Source organism: Mirounga angustirostris, unplaced genomic scaffold (assembly GCF_029215605.1).
Source record: "Mirounga angustirostris isolate CCGP_5_RB_7025 unplaced genomic scaffold, mMirAng1.0.hap1 SCAF_13, whole genome shotgun sequence".
NCBI classification, from domain to species: domain Eukaryota; kingdom Metazoa; phylum Chordata; class Mammalia; order Carnivora; family Phocidae; genus Mirounga; species Mirounga angustirostris.
The window spans coordinates 35,521,432-35,533,548 of NW_026991721.1; positions in this window are offsets into that span (position 1 = coordinate 35,521,432).

Sequence of the window (12,117 nt, forward strand, 5' to 3'; positions counted from 1 at the left end):
ATTTTCTCCTATTCCTGAGATTGCCATTTCATTTTCTTGATGGTTTCCTTTGCTGTGCAGAAGTTTTTTATGTTATATTCATTTTCACATTTTTTTTTTCTGAACACTAATCTATAAGGCCATTCTTATTTTTTTCTCTCACACATATTCAGGAGTTTTCTTCTAGCTTCTGTGTGAAAATATCCATTGTGAATTTCTTTTCCTTTTCTGTGTCAGCTTATCATATCTGCCCGTGTTGCCTTTCAATGTTCTCTCTGATTTCTTAGAGGCACAGAAGGTTTCTGATGTGTGTTAGCCCCCAATATTCTCTCCATCCTTCACTGGTTTAATGTTTAGAAACAACTGAACCATTAAGATAATAATCCCTGTTCTTACTTTTTTGCCCTGAGGCTCGTTAGCTTGTATTTCTTCTCACTGAATCTAGTCATTGCTTTCATCAGGTCAAGTTATAGTAAAGGTTTTTTACAATTTTTCCCCTTTTCGGATGCTCACCATACTAACTTCATTTTCATTGACCCTCTGCTTTAGTCTCATTGCCAGACATAATTACATTTCTGTTTCAGGATAAAGGAATGGTTAAAATTGCTGGCTCTGCAATCAGAGCCAGGCTCTATTCCTTACTACTTGTGTGATCTTGGTTAAGTAATTAATCCTCTCAATAGAATATTACTAGTAATAATAGTAACAAAAAACATTTATTAAACACTTACATGAATTAGCTACTTCTGTACAAAAACCTATCCAGTGTTCTAGTAACCCTATGAATTGAATACTATCATCCTTCCTATTGTACAGATGATTGAAATGAGGATAAGATATGCAGATTTACTTATAGTGGAGTTGTTGGAAGAACTATTGAAACTAGTCCCAGGGAGCAAATTGTATTTGCTTAAACCAGTCAAAAGCAAAGATAATTGCCTTGAAATTGAGCAGTATTATTCAGTGGCTAGCAAACAAGCTGCCTCTGGGACAGAATAATTGGAATAATGCACTACCTAAAGCATATACCTGACCACAAATATCCAAGCATCTCCTGACATGTTCTTTAGGGCCAAGTCTGGTAGGTGGGCTGGCAGAAAGTTGCATCTATTGCCAGGATATATTCGTTCTAGAGGTACAAAGAGTAGGAAGAAGCTCTGGACACAACTCACTCACTTCCTATCCCAGCTAGATATTTGTGAACTCTTGGCCTTCCTCACCATTAGTCCCAAGAAGGCATAGTTTATAGTCAAGAGGTCTCTCATTTATAGCCCCCAACATGGACCAAGACACTGAGTTGGTTCTCAATATAAACTTGTTGGATGAAAGAACAAATGAACTCCAGACCAGTGGTCAGACAACTTAAGTTTGCATCCCAATTTTGTTTTGCTTTGTTTTTCTGCTAAAGATTTAATTTATTAGAGGTGGTTGGGTCTGCTTCAAAGAAGCAGGAGGAATAATCCCTACCCTGTCTCAATAAGAGGCTTAGCAACAAGATTAAATGAGATAATGGATGTGAGCATGTTTGTGAAATTTTTAAATATCTATTATTAATTGAGATGAGTTTAATTTCCACTCAGCTTTTTAACTTCCCTCATTACCATGATGAGTCTCATTAATCTTTACTTGCATTGCTGCCCCTTATTTTCCTCCTTTATAGAATATTCTCAGTCTATAATCTCTATGCCATATCATACCATATCCCTTGCAAAATGTCGTATAAATGTCCTGCCAGCTAGAGTTCTGCAGTTAAAAAAAATCAGTAATAAAATAAAATAATTATTGACCTTTTGTCAGCTTTAAAACATCTGTAAGGTCATTGAACTTGAGGCAGGGGTTAATGCCATTGACTAAGATTCTCACCAAAACCATGCCTTTGAATGTCTTTAGCTTTCTTCACAATTTTTCCTTATACCTGGGGACATGTCTCCTTTCAATTTCTCCTTGTCTTTGGGTCCCTCCTCTGTACCTTTTTGTTGTTGCTTGCTTCGGTTTGTTTCCTTGGCATCCACCTGAATCTAGGAATAAGTGCCTCTTTGAATTTCCCCAAAGAATATCCTCACACAAAAGCATTAGTGGGCAATGTAGAATTTACTTCAGATATTTTAGGGGACGTTAAAAAAAATCCTCTTGAGCAATTCTGTTTTCTCAAACTTTCTTTGCTTCTGCTGCTGCTCCCAAGTTCTCGTCTCTCACCCTCCCCCCCAACACCCTTCTGCCTTTCCAGTTCTTCTCTCCTCCATGCTGCGCCTACGCAGCTCCTTACCCAGTACAATTTCCCATTCTTCTTCAATCAGGCAGAACAGTTTACCTCTTTTCTGAAACAAGCAGGTGGCAGCCAATACCTAGACCTGTAGATTGCGTTGGAAATCTGGAAGGCCTGAAGCTCATACCAAGCACCTATCAGTCTATGTTTGTGGTTAACGATGGAGCTTTCTCTCTGGGAGAAATTGCTTCCGAGTATAACTTTCTCCATAGTGTTACTGGTGTAGTTTACTTTGAATCTAATGGGCTGTCTCTTTTCCCCACAGACTGAAAAACAGCTTAGACATGAACAGTCACAGACTAGAAAAAAGATGTATTGATTATGGTGTTGAAGATTTATTGACACTATTTTCTAGGTATCATTCTAAGGGCTTTAGTTTAATTACTCATTTAGTTCTTTCAATAACCCCATGGGATAGGAAGTAGTATTTTTACTTTAAAGGATGAAGAAGTTGAGGCAAATGGGAGTTAAGTAGCTTACATTAAGCTAGATTTAGTAAATGGCAGAGACATCGTCAAACCCAGGCTGTCTGACTCCAGAGCCCATGCTCATAATTACTATCCTATTGGGCTCTTACATGAAAACAAACTGTATTTCCCTCTCCATCATGTTGACATTTCACCTGTCAATCTATGGTGGCCGAACCACCATGGCGATAACCCACTGTCTGAATAGTAATACGTATACCAGCAGTTCCTCTGAAATAATGGGGCTTTCTCTTGTAGGCCACTGGATACCATTAAGATCTTTATTGATCTATTCACAGCCCTTGGCACTTAAGTTTAAGTATTATTGCTCCTTGGTCCAACATATAAACCCTCTTAGAACTAGAAAGAAAAACAACTGTTAAAAAGGTAGGTAATAGGGGCGCCTGGGTGGCTCAGACGGTTAAGTGTCTGCCTTTGGCTCAGGTTATGATCCCAGGGTCCTGGGACTGAGCCCCGCATCGGGCTCCCTGCTCCGTGGAGAGCCTGCTTCTCCCTCTCCCTCTGCCTGCTGCTCCCCCTGCTTGTGCTCTTTCTCTCTGTCAAAATAAATAAAATCTTAAAAAAAAAAAAAAAAAGGTAGGTAATATTGCCATGGAATCATATCTTAAGATAACTGTTACAAGAAGTTTCTCATTTTATTTATTTATTTATTTGGAACGAGAATACAGGTTATGACACAGATTTTTAGTTCCAGACACAAGAGCCATGATTCTGATTTCCCCTTTTACCAGTGGAACTCTCTGAGACTCAATTTGTCATACGTAAAATAGGGGAAAATAATTATTTATTTTAAAGATTTTATTTATTTATTTGACAGAGACATAATGAGAGAGGGAACACAAGCAGGAGGAGTGGGAGAGGGAGAAGCAGGCTTCCCATCTAGCAGGGAGCCCTATGTGGCGCTCTATCCCAGGACCCTGGGACCACAACCTGAGCCAAAGGCAGACAGCTAATGACTGAGCCACCCAGGTGCCCCGGTAATTTTTATTACTTTGAAGGCATAGTGAGGATAAAGGAAGATAATAGTAGTGAAGTCATTAGCACAGTATGTTTGGCAGCAAATAACTACCATTTTGGGGGTCCTCATTATGTGACAGCGACCACGCTCAGCATCTCACATACATTATAATATTGCATCCTGTACATAATAAGCTTTCATTAAATTCAAGTGTTTATTATTATTGATGTGGGTTTTTAATGGCTGGACAAGTTAGCCTTGGCATTTTTTTCTCCCTTTCAAGAGTCTTTGAAGTCCACAGACACACTAAATTTGGATGGAACTAATTTATTAGGGCAGTACCCTTCAGAATAAGATCTTTTATTTTTTCTTTTTTAAGTAGGCCCCATGCCCAGTGGGGAGCCCAACACGGGGCTTGAACTCACGACCCTGAGTTTAAGACCTGAACAGAGATCAAGAGTTGGACGCTTAACCAACTCAGCCACCAAGGCATCCTCAGAATAAGATCTTATGTACAGTATTTATCCAATGAAATGCAGATGGATGCAGAAAGATGAATGCAGAAAACAATAGTGCAACAATATCAGAGAATATCAGACTTCAGAATATACTGGGAGAATCCTGCACTTTTAACCTCTGACAAGTCTTCTCTCTGGAACATTCATTGTATTTCTGATATTTTATGCTAAAAGCATAGACATAGCTTTCCCCTTTTCTGCTTTGGTTTGCTTAGACTTCTATCATCTCCTGGCAAACAAGAGATGGGGAAGAAATAGCAAGAAATAGCAAAATTAAGTTTCCCACTAGATGGCAAAGAGGCACTACATTGACCTACAACTTTTCTCTGTATAACATGAAATAGGAAAGAAAAACCACGTCAGCTGTAGGCTGCCTTGGAATGAATATATATTAACATATATATATATATATTAACATTTATATATATATATATACAGATTTTGCCCTTGGGAGAGAAATTGACTTATAATGATTATAAATCAGAAAGTGTGATAAGGATAGAATTATTGAGGTAAGTCAGATTAGGGAATTTTAAAACATGTAAATGTTTAAACTTATCTTCAGGGAAGACAGAGTAGGAAATTCCAAACTCCAAATTGGTACCTTTAGTGCATTTGCTGGCTGCCTTTTAGCTTGCTGGAGCATCTCCAGAGCCTTCTGTTATTTCATTTAGCAGCCAAATATGCCTCTGAAAGCAAGGAGGCACAGTAGCTACTTCTGGATCCCTGAACTTGATTTAAAACGTTTTAACATTTCTAAAATTTCTGGAGTTTCTTTTTTTCTATAAATATATATCTTGTAGGCTCTGGGCCGTGACTAGAGTTAGTACCCCACGTACAAAGCACTTCTGAACCATTCTGATTGCCTGCCTAGGGTGAGGTGACAGTAAACCAGAACAAGGAGATCTTGCAGTCTTTATGGACAAGTCTGGGGCAAGAGGAGATAGATTTGTTTCCCTTTGTTGAAAATATGAATGGAGGATAGAAGAGATGGAGCGTAAAGTACAGTGTCTTCTCCATGTTCCCATTCTCTCAAGTGGCAACTGAATTGGTCAGTATAATTTGAATATTGGTTTAGTTTGGATTCACTTGAGATGTTAGCTTGACAATCTTTCTACCCTCAGTTTTCTCACCTGTTAAACGGAAGTAATAATAGGACCTCTTTAAAATGCTACTGAGGATTAAATGAGGTGATGATGACAGAAATGAAAGGGATATTGATAACTACAAATTTGCAAATGCTCATTCTGCATCAGCTAGTGTGTGAAGATGGGACAGTTTAAATTCATTCCATGAGACTGAGATACGTGTTTATGAGTTTGGGTCAGGAAATTAATCTAACATAGTCTCTCCTTTCCTCTACTGTTTATTTATTGTGCTCACATACAAAATAAAACACAATGAGATGAAGTAAAACAACATACACCAAGCAAACTAATAAAACAAGGAACGAGCGTATGTGAATTGACTTTAGGCACATTCAGATTCACAGAGATACCCTCAGATGTATTTAAATCCCTTGGGAAAGGTGTGGGTTGGTTTCCAGTTGGGAGCTTGCACTACACAGAGATCTCTAAGATCCCTTCCTGGTCTTACATTCTGTGATTAAGATTCAAGCACTTTAGTGAACTTAGTGAAACCTATCGTGACAAATAGCATTTGCAATTTATGGCCTTTGGGTCTATGCTCCGGTGTCACCTCTGATGGCTGTCCTACTTAAATTTACCACCCTTCCCTTGGTATTTCCTATTCCCTCATCCTGATTTATTTTTTTTCCCATGATACATTTATTTTTTCCCATGCTACACGTAACTTACCATATAGTTTACTTGTTGTATTTATTTCTCTGTCTCCTCCAACTAAAATATAAGATCCTTGAGGGCAGGACTTTTTGCTTGTTTTGCTCACTTTTGTTTTTTTTTTGTTTTTTTTTTTAAAGATTTTATTTATTTATTCATGAGAGACAGAGAGAGAGAAAGAGGCAGAGGGAGAAGCAGGCTCCCAAGGAGCAGGGAGCCCGATGTGGGACTCGATCCCAGGACCCTGGGATCATGACCTGAGCCGAAGGCAGACGCTTAACCATCTGAGCCACCCAGACACCCTGTTTTGCTCACTTTTGTATCCTCAGAGCATAAAATGTAATTTTTCATGAATATTTGTTGAATAAATGAATCAAGGAATGAATGAATAGTTGAAAGGTGAGGAGGCAAAAGGCAATGGAAGGATCCTGGACTTTACATTTTATTGATATTACAGTTCTATCGGTGCCTGTAGAGTTGATTCATTTATTTACTAAACTAATATGTATCGAGCCATGCAAGATGATGTGTTGGGAACCTCAGGAAGCTCACATTCTAGTGTGTCAGACACACAATAAACAATAAATACATGTGTTAAAGAATACTATTTGAGGATGATGAGAGACCTCCCTAGAATTTTACAGAGATGTTAAGCACTGCAACCTGTTTGGAGGGTGGTGAGGTAATTAGGGATGTTATCCTGAAATCACGTTCATATGATAGTCCCATTGTTTATAATGTACATTTTATGTGATTTGACTCGGTTTTGAGAGTGCTGATAGAGATTATAGGGGGCCATAAATTCTCTTCCCTAAACTATTACATTTGATACTTTTGATAGGTTCTATAAAGGAAATCATGAAGATGGTGTGATCAGTATTTGGGGGGATACAATTTTAGGAGAGTCTTCCTAAGATGGGCAAGAAGTTGAGGCAAGAAGGTTGGGGATGAGTCATTCAAGCAGGAAGATGAAGGAAGAGTGTCCCAGGCAGAGGCACCAGAACATGCAAAAGCTCAGAGGTGAAGAAGTACATCAGGAAGAGAAATGTGACCAGTGCAGAATAAGGGGAGACAATTATAGGGGGTAAGGTTTTAGGGATACAGCTGCAGATCACAGGAATTGTTATAGGCTGTGATGATGAGTTTTCTGTTTATTCTAAGGACAGATGGGAAGACATCAACTGACGTTAAGCCAGAGAGTCACATGATTTGACCTGCATTATGTAATAATCCCTCTGGCTACTGTGAGGAAAAATGGTTTGGTGAGGAGCAAGAAAAGGCAGCTCATTTAGGAGGCCATTGTATCGGTTTAGGTGGCTGCCGATGGAAGCTTTGACCAGGGAGGTGGCAGCGGGAAGAGAACTGGGGGTTGGAGATATATGTTGGGGGTAGAACCAAGAGGACTTGCTCATGGATTCATTGTGAGAGTAAGGGGAAGAAAAGACCCAAGGATGATTCTTGAGTTTTGGGCCTCATCCATGAGGTGGATATTGGCACCACCAACTGAAATTCAAAAGACTGGGAGAAAAGCATGCAAATAAAAAAACAAAACAAAACCAAACACCTAGAAGGAGCTCGGGCACCTCCATCAGTCTTTTAGAATCAGTCTTTTGTAATCCTTCTCTGTTAGGTGTGGGGTTAGAATAAATCCCATGGCTCTGGTATTCTTGACGAGGAGGGTATAAACAAAGTGGTGGAAATGGAGGCCACATCAGAATGTTCCTGTCTCTGGGAAAACTTACACTTCTCCCCATCTCAGAAAGAAAATAAATACTCCCCCTAAGCATTTGGATCATGCCCCTATTATAGCACATTCGACATTGAACTGAATTCATTTAGTCACTCTGCTACTTATCTGCCTAGATTATGAGAATTTTGGAGGAATAGAGATCATTTAGTATTCAGTCATAAATCCGCAGTACCTGGCACATAGTTGGTACTCAAAAATGAATGAATGAATAATTATGTGGCTAACATGAATAAAATGTTAGAGTCATATGCTTCTCAGAGATTTCCGATGAAATAATGTTTGGGTTTGTCCTCTGTATATTAAATATTTGAATGGAAATGTATATAGGGTCTTAGCTGAGTGAGGTACTGGAAAACCCTTTTGAAAATCCAGATGAGAATGGTGTTGAAGAGTGGTCTCAGGATTAACTTTTATAATAAATGGCTTTGTGTTTCAGAATACTGAGTAGTTACAAGATCCATCAACTTAAGCTCAGCCTTATCTTCAGAAATCTTCTTTCATACCTGACAAGGGTTCGGAGCTGGCTCTCTTTGCTTCTGACTATAATGTTACACTGTGATTGGAGGAATTGTATATGGCTTCCTTGTGGCTCCTCAAATAACTCCTGGAGTGCAGTTAGAAGCCAGGTCGAAGACTGAGATTCTGAGGACAGAGCAGCTGATAAATGTCTTTACCCCTACTTTTGTTGCCAGCCCCTATTATGTATTAGTAGATGAATTTTTGTCCGGCCCCTAGAAGGATTCTACCAAAAACAAAAACAACGAATGGTTTTGCATTCTCTCAGTCAAATCATCATTGTAAAAAGATGGTTAAATCCCCTGAGAAGTTTGTTAAAAATAAAGATTCTGATTTAGTGGTTCTGGAGTGGGACCTGAGATTCTCCATTTCCAATAAACTTCTGGCTAACGCTAATACAGGTGGTCCACAGATCATACTTTCAATAGCAAAGCTCCAGAGCTATATAGGGTGAAGGAGCATCCAGATCAAAGATGAGAGTTTGTGCAGACCTATGATTTTTAATAGTGGCTTAATATTTTATCCTATAAACATACCATAATTTAGTTAGTTAATTCCATATGCCTGGAAATGTACCCTTTGGCTTTTGAAAATATCATTCTAATGAACTTCCTTGCACATAAATATTTGTCCGTGCTACTGGTTGTTTATTTATTTGTATATTTTTGGATATATTACTAGAAGTATAATTGGTTTTCAATGGTATGCATTCTAGTATGCATTTTAGCATATATTCCCAAATTGGCAAGAATTTTCAAATGAACTCTTTGATGAAGTTCTTCTGTATAATTCCATCTTTGCAGCTGTTCCTGCCTACAGACTCGCCCAACATCCTGACACCATGACATTTTTAATAATGCCTTAAGTAACGTTTTATTCCAGCTATCTGATCATGCCCTAACTTTTCTATGCTAGTTAAATATTTTAAGTGTTGAGTTTGTGAAGCATCATAGCTGTTGCTGAGGAAAGAATTTATAAAGACATTCTTGGTGCAGAATGCAAATACAGTATATGACACATAGATAATATATGGAACCTCAAATCAGCCAAAATGGCTTTATATCTTAAGATATACACCCAACTCAATCAGTTGATTAAACATTATCCAAAACAGCTGACAGCTGACAGGAATGACTTCTTTCAGAATAACTTTTATTCTCTTGATTTACATATACAGAGGAAAAAAAAGAAAAAATTCCTCAGTAACAGCTTAACACATATAGTAATAATAATTTGGAGGCCCATTGTGTTTTCAACGAAGTAAAAAGGATTTATCTGAATAGCACCGTGTTGATCTTGTCCTCCACTCCAACACTATTTAGTTTGTCCTGGGCTCTTTCCTTCCTGGGAACTAACGTCTGGCTCTCTTCTGCTCTGAATCGTCCAAAGGCAAAAACTGGAAGAGCGTGTGTTCTTTTGAAAGTCATAATGCAGGACACCTGCGTGGTTCAGTCGGTTAAGTGGCTGCCTTCGGCTCAGGTCATGATCTCAGGGTCCTAGGATTGAACCCCATGTCAGGCTCCCTGCTCAGTGGGAAGCCTGCTTCTCCCTCTCCCACTCCCCCTGCTTGTGTTCCCTCTCTCGCTGTGTCTCTCTCTGTCAAATAAATAAATAAAATCTTAAAAAAAAAAAAAAAGTCATAACGCTAGGGCAAAAGCCATATAGTGGCAAGAATTTGTTTTGGAGTCAGTACACCTACAATGAAATACCCGTGCAATATAGGTCATCAGGAGGTTAACATCATGACCAAATGAGAGGATGTGAATGACTATATTGTACATGCTGAAGTGCTGCTCATAGCACTGAATACCAGTCCTACCTGGAGGGGCAGTAGGGGCGGATAACTATGTATGCAAGCACATCACTTACCTCCTTGTATCTATCAAATACCCACATTGTTCTTCCTGTAGGAAGTTTCCACTAATTCACCACTTCAAAGCCTACCACACATCTCATTTCTTCCACCTTTTCAAAGACTTCCCAGCCCTTGGTGATTGTCCTTCCTCAGAATTTATACAACCTAATTTTCTGCCACTTCCTTGTCACATGCACTTTTAGATGATCTTTCTGTTAGGGGCTGAATTGTGTCCCCCTAAAATACATACATTAAAGTCTTAACACCTAGTATCTCAGAATGTGTCTGCATTTGGAGATGGGGCCTTGAAAGAGGGGATTAAATTCAAATGAGGCCTTTAGGGTAGGCCATAATCCTATCTGACCTGTGTCCTTATAAGAAGAGGAAATTTGGACATACAAAATGCATGAGGATGCGCATGCACAGAGGAAAGATGATACTGAAGACAAGTAAGAAGGCAGCCAAGGAGAAAGGCCTCAGAAGAAACCAAATCTTAACCTTGAACTTCTAGCCTTCAGAACTGTTATTTAAAGCACTCAGTCTGTGGTACATTGTTATGACAGCCCTAGAAAATGAATGCAAATTCATGTAATTTCCTTGAATGGACCACCAACCTCTTTTTCTTCTTTATATTTCTACTGCTCAGCTGATAGTATGTCTTGAATAATTATTTTCATTATAATTAAATCTTGTGACTGGATGGTGAATGAAACACTCAATTCTGATTCAGTCAGAAGAGCCTGCGACTCTTGATCTTGAGGTTGTGAGCTTGAGTCCCACACTGGGTATAGAGATTACTAAAAAATTTCAATAAACTTTAAAAAAATGGGTTTCTCAGAATAGCTGATAAATATGCTCCATGCTTGTGGCTTTCTTTATCTAGGTATTTTGGGGGGAAAAAAGTCCTATCTCTGTCATCTAGGGGATTTAAATGACAAGAATAGTCTTAGGCAATTCCATATAGATTGTCTAATTTGACTCTGTGAACAACTTTTTGAAATGGGCTAAGCAGGTGTTTAAATACATCATTTCATAGCATCTAAGGCTCAGGTTGGGAGACCTGTTCAAGTCAGATAGCTAGGAAATAGCTTAAAACCTGATCCAAATTTTCCTATTGCAAATTTAGTCTTGCCTTTCCTCCTGGTCACCCACCTGTCTGGGACAACTGTGTTTTAAGAAAAAGATCCCAGAACTAAGAGTTAGGAAAAATAGATTTTAGAAATAATTCTGCTTCAAGTACTTAGACTCATTTATTCATTCATTCAACTCAATTTTGTTAATAGCCTACTCTGTAAACTGTGCCAGGCAAATAATTCTTAGCTTTCAGACTCAGGTTTCTTGTCTGTTAAATGGAAAATAATATCTGATTTGCACACCTTACAGGAAGGTTTTAGGGATAAATGTAAGCAATGCACATATTCAATTCAGAAGGGATAATTCATTTCCACAGTCAAGGTCCTTTGTGGTTGCATAAGCAATTGTTGGCCTAGCATAGCCAGAGCACATGGGCAGACTTCATCATTTATAAAGCTGATTCTCCAGAGGCAACCAGCATGGGAATGTGGTGATATATTTCCTTTTGGAACATTAACCAAGGGAAAGGGAGAGAATTGTGTTGGATCCCAGGTGGTTGGGAAAAATAAGTACTGAATTTCTGAGATGGTAACTGTGGAGGAAATAGGGCCAAGAAGAGAGAATCCCTTTTTCTCTAGGTTCTTTATATCTCCCTTGATCTTTGGGGTCCCAATCTGGCCATATGCTCAAATGAAAGGTCCTAGATAAGAGCTAATACAAATTATAAGGGGCAAATTAATGTCTAGCACATTCCTCTAAGGGTATATGGTCTACTTGGTGTGGGAAGAAAAGAGCAGAACTTCTATTTGTATTTTTATATCTTCTCATTTAAAATTGTCTTTCTTCTTTTATAATACATGTAATATATGGTTATATACATAATAGATGAATAATATTTAGCCATTGGGAATACA